Genomic DNA, 6,000 nt, shown 5'->3' with positions numbered 1-6,000 from the left:
CTCACATAAAAGTGGGTCCAGATTATACCACTGTGCAAGTTCCTACTCTGCGCTGTGCAAGCCTCCTTCTCAGCCTGCCAATGCCTGAGAACGCTTGTCAGGAGCATCCACTAAGTGATTTCTTCCTGTACATGCCACATGGAGGAGAAATCAATATTTATACCTCGTATTTGATAGAATTCATTAAATATATTTTGCTAAATAACACTCTATATTACATATTCTTTGCCTAATATTTGCCCACAGAAGAAGTATTTGTTACGTGAATTGAATGCCTGGCTAAGAAGAACTAAATGAGCGCAACATATTTAATATTTATTTCGTAGCACAACACAGTAGAGACAGGGGAGGTGAGAGGAAATGCAAATACAGGAGGGAGAAGAAGTGATTAAAGGGATAAACAGGAGACAAAAAAATCTATAAGACTACAGTGATTCTGAGAAAAGGAAGCAGCAAGACAAGCTCAGATAGTTGGATTTTAAAATTCAAAAGTTAAATATTGTAAGTAACAAATAATATTTAAGGAAGACTGTAAATGACTATTCATGACAGACATGCTTTTTCTGAAAATATATTGCTTCAGGAAAACTCCAGGGGGGTGATCCACTTCTCTAAGATCTGGACCATTCGGGTTCTTCATATTTGGGGCACATTTTATCTTCAGTGACATGTTCTTAATATGAGAAATATTTATTTTCTCTTTTCTGTTGTTTTAGTCTGCAATGCAGTGAGTGAAATTTGTACCACAGCAAAATCTGATAACAATAGCAACACACACCCATCTTGCTGAAAGCTGTTAAAGCTCTCATGACTACTTACTAGAGAGTTTAATTATGAAGAGATTGTACTGGCTAATGTGATTTTATGAGAAATTAGATTGCAGAATTTTGGCAAAGTGGTTTGAACAGTAATTTATTTTTTGGAAAATAAAGGTTTGCACTTGCAATGAAAGTAATGTCTTGCTCTATTTTCTGAAATATATTCCTTCAGGCAAATGGATGTCAAAACTGTATAGGTAGAGGAAGGATTTTGGCCATTTATGTTATGATTTGAAGAAAACTCAATGTACCATCAGCAACGCGCTGTGATATGTTTAATGTTGAACTTTTAATTTTATAAAAACAAATGACTGCAAGAAGTAAATATATCTCTACTTGTCTCCATATAAATGTGAGGAAAGCTATATCAGATATAATGCTTATTTTAGCAGATATGTTTGCATATGTGGCTGCGGGTAGGATTTCAAATGTATACTTTTGGCAAATATAACGATGAAATAATCCAACCCTATTTCCATATATTGGTTTCTAGCTATGTACTTTATCTGCTTTGTGTGTAAATGGGATTCATAAATCCAGACTAGCCTTCCCAGGAATTTATTTCTGTATCTGCATAGACTAGAATTCCTCTGACATCAAAGGATTCTTTTTTCCAATCACAATTAAGAGCACTGTTATATTTAATAAGGAATTTGAAGAGTCTTTTCAGGATCTTTCTTAGAAAGGCACATGTACACATAAACTATGTTGACGGTCTTCTTAAGTTTATCTAGTGCTGCTGTTTTCACTGAATCACAACAGTTACCCAGCTTTGTTAATGCAAGCCTGAAAAGTGAAAGCTATATCACTTGAAATTTAACTTTATTTTATTAAGAAAACATTTTGAACATCTTTAGAAAATTTCAGAGTATTATCCTCAATTTTGAACTGGGCAGCATTTTACCACAAATTCTATGGTACAGAAACATCAGTCTTGTAGTTTGTGCTCATCTCTCATATCTTTCACTTCACTCTCTTAATGGGGTAAATCCTTTTATTGAAGTGATATGTCAAAACTTAAAATGCTGTCCATGATTAGTTCCTACATACATTTGTAGTAACAAGCTTTTCCCTTGTCGTGTTGGCATGTTGTGCTTCTGATTGCACAGTGTCTCTGTTCGTGGTCATAGTTACACATACTATTTTATTTTTTGGTTTTGGAAACCACTGACTGTTTTTCTTTTCTCCAACATTTTACGGTGTAGTATCTTCCTTTCCTGGGAGGGTATCTTAGAAGATGTGACAAATGTACACAACTGCCATTTTAAAAAGTGGGACATGAGTGTTACATACTGACAAATGTCATTTTATCGCTTCATAACAACAAATAAAGTCTCTGGTGATATTTAAACTAATAATACTCATTTGCAAAATCAAATATTAAAAAAAAAAAATATTCCTAACATCAGCTACACTGTGGTAAAGTAAAGAATACAAGGAGGGACCAAGCAGGAACAAAAAAAAACACTGGAGGAATTGTGCAGGGAATTGAAATCAATTGGAATAGAACATAAGTGTTAGCATACTGGTTGCAGATAACACTGCGTTACTATTGTTACCCTATTTAGTGCCTTGATTACTCTAATTTTTCCTGTACAAGACACAGTTTAATGTGAGACTGGACAGAGACGTGACAAAACCACGTGCACAAAGAGGACCCAAGCAGCCCTTATGTAGCAGCCATCTTGTACCACCTCTTCGTGGTTCTTCAGACTCTCTCCGAGTTATTGTAGAAACGTTAGAGCAGTCAAAGTTGGATAAAATAGCAAAGATGTCTCTCTGGTGTATTTTTAGGTCTGCACACTTTTTTTTTTTTTTTTAATCACATCTGCAGTTACTGTGAAATAGAAAAGGATCTTGGAAGTGTCACGCATCTATGAGACTGATACAAAATGTTCTCTCTGGAGGTATAGTTCTTTGCCCCCTGGTGGTGAATTAATTTTGAAAAATATTACAAAACACTTTTTGGAAAATTTACATTAAATTAAAAAGGCACACCAATTGCTTCAGTGAACACAAGTAAAAGTAAACTGGTAAAAATATATTTAATGTGTGAAACACAGTTAAGGTAAATCCCGTTCTGAACAAGCTCCATCAATCTTTGATACTCACTGCAGAACAGAACAAAAGGAATCAACATCATCATTTGAAAACTGTATGACACCTTCAACATTCCAAAGTCATACTTCTTACTTTACTTTTCTGTGAGGACATTAACATAAATGTCTTAATATCATAGTGTACTCTCGAGAACCTCTGTTTGCTCAGTGTTCTTACATTATGGACTATGGGCACTATATTCATCTGCACAGTATCTTTAGATATACTGCTCTCTAGAAATTAGTAATGTCATCTATACGGTGAGAGCTCTCATTCTGGGAAACTAGAATAGCATTCCTTGTACGAAAATTTAAAAAAAACTGTACATATTTCTAGTTGTTCAGAGGTTTTCAGCTTGCATATGCTAAGCATCTCCGTAAGTGAATGGAGTACCAGGATGTCATTCTTGAAACAGTAATAACAAAATCGACAGTGGAAGTAATCCTCTTGCAGTTTAAGCCACAGATCATTTTGAAAGGTGTCAAGAATACATTGTTTAAAAAGATTGCACAAGTCTTCTAATCACTGATTTTGTTTCGTCTTTTAATTCTTGTGCTCCTAAACTCCTGCCTAAGATAGTGCTTCCCTATGTTGATGTTCTTCTTCAGGAAAATACATATTACAATATAATGACAGACTATTGTCATGTCATACAGAAAAACATTATGCATTTATGCTGGAAAAAGGCCATTTATAATGATCAAAGCTTTTGTATGTTGGCTTTATACTATCATGATATGGCTGATATTCTGAAAATGAGCTCTCTTTTTCCTATCCCACAGTCTGTGAGTCATCTTGTATGATGCTAATGTGGCTTCAGGTAATTTTTCAGTTTGAAAAATAGCATCACAGAGTATGGCATGCTCAGTAGGCAGGGCTGGTTTGGGTTTTGGCACTAATGATGTAACAGGAGGAAAAAAAGAAAAAAAAAAAGAGTAGCATAGCTAAAAGAGATGACTGAGCTGCCCAGACCAGGCACAAATTAGCCATTTCCTAAATAATATTCTTTCATGTCTGATGGACCGTAATAGCTTTCTGGTTTTAGCTCTGTTGCTTTTGCTTCTCTTCCCATTCCCATATTTCTTTCTCATTACTTTGACTTATGTCTGGCCTAAAGTAACAGCTGCTCTATGCAAACGGCATATTCCTTACAAATCTTTCATTGGGCAGGGCTGCTATGAAGTGACACTGTCCCTGCTTCTTTTCCCACTGCCATGCTGGATGTTACCTTCCCTCAGTCTCCACTCCATTCGTCGGTTAGTGTGGCTACACTCTGAACTGCATTAGCGAAATGATCTGGCTTTTAAAACATCCTTTAGAAAGGCAATAACTGGACCACTTGCCTATCAAGAGGGAACACTACAGGACCCCTTGGAGCAAGGTTACAGCGTCTCGCTCTCCGTTTTCGCAGAACCTTCTCTTCCGGTGCAAGTCCTCAAACGTTCCTGCCAGCTGTGAAACAGAATTCCTTCCTCCGCTCTGTTTAGCCTCACTGCTCGGGGAACAGCTTGCTTTCAGCTCTCCAGTAGTAGTTATACAAAGGCTTTTTTCCAGTGGGCAAGCCAGTTTAAACCAGGCAGTTTCCTGCCTGCTCTGCCCTCTTGTTCTTGCTCCTTCATCACAGTTTGCTGTCCCCTTGACTGTGCCAATGCAGCTGTTTGTGGGTTGTGCTGTAAATTGGATCACTGAAATAAATCTGAGTTGGTTCTGTCTCTGTGTGTGTGTGCGAGCGAACAGCTTCTTTTTTTTAAAAAAAAAAAAACACAAAAACAACCCAAGCCAAAACCTCAAACTTGGATCATTTCAGTAATTTGATTTATAATGTAGCCCCCAAGGAGTTGAATCAGCACTGCTGAGGGGCAGCGATGTAGGAATAAGTGCCTGCGCTGGGGGGAGGGCGCAGGAAACTCTTAACCAGCTTTGTTAACAGAGAAAACTACTGTTACTGTACAAAACCACGTAGAGCACTTAGACTAAACAGCCAGAATAGAAAACTGGAACAGAGTGCAGAGTAGTCAGGCTGTCAAATTGCTGGAGATAAGGCTTTATCTTTAGGAAGAAAAGGGGTGGTCCCTTAATAAGCTCTTTCCCCCAGACGTCTTCTATTCATTTGAGACATGGAAATTGCAGGCTGTTCAGCTATTCAGAACATGATCACATGAATCCTACTGGGCTTATGAACCATGTTGGTCTTTCAGTGCCGTTAAAAACGCTAATAATAACTGGTTCATGCCTCGGGCCTTGGGTGCTACTGTCAATTAGCGTCAGAACAGAGATTTATTTAAACAAATTATTTTTGGATGTACATCTTCCCCTTACGGTTTGCAAAGGAGAGCTTTGTGACCAAGTCACCTGATTCAGTGATACCTGCCTGCATGGGCAGACACACTTGAAGTAGAGAGAGAAAATGCCATACTTCCCTTCGTAGCTCTCCATATCCCTAAAGTAAAGGAGCTGCCCAGCTGTGAAGACTACATACAGAATGAAAAACCTTTCTCTGATCCTCTAGCCATTTAGATATCATGTTTAAGTCACAGGAAAAAACACTTAATAGCTCCCAAAATGGGTACTTTTAGACCGCAATGAAAAAGCTATGTGTAATCCTCGATATTCTATTATACATTTGTGTCAGAGCTCACAGTACAAAGATTTAAATCAGCATCCCTAGCCACCCAGCTCCCAGTCATCGCATGTGTCACTGGACATGTCTGTCGTTGCAGGCTCATAGTGAAGGCAAGCACTGCTGAATTTGATTATATTTGGTTTAAGGCTTACTCTCAAACCAGGAGAGAGAACTGGCTTTTAATTTAACTTATTTATTTCATATTATGGAAGCCTAGTGTGACTCGGATTAACTGAAGTGTTGGAGAGGGGAAGGACTTTAATGACTCACCAAGAGAGAAATAATTGCTCATGGCTTTAAAAAGGAAAACAGAAAAATAAGATAATAACGTGTCATTATTATGGTGATGCTTATAATATTTTTACAGCATTTTTAGCATTTTCTTCTCAAAGTTTCATTGTTTAGTCTTGGGGTACAGAATGATTTTAATGGGAACATTTAAAATAATCTCATAGTCTA

Source organism: Cuculus canorus, chromosome 2 (genome assembly GCF_017976375.1).
Source record: "Cuculus canorus isolate bCucCan1 chromosome 2, bCucCan1.pri, whole genome shotgun sequence".
NCBI lineage: Eukaryota > Metazoa > Chordata > Aves > Cuculiformes > Cuculidae > Cuculus > Cuculus canorus.
This window is presented reverse-complemented; position numbering follows the sequence as displayed.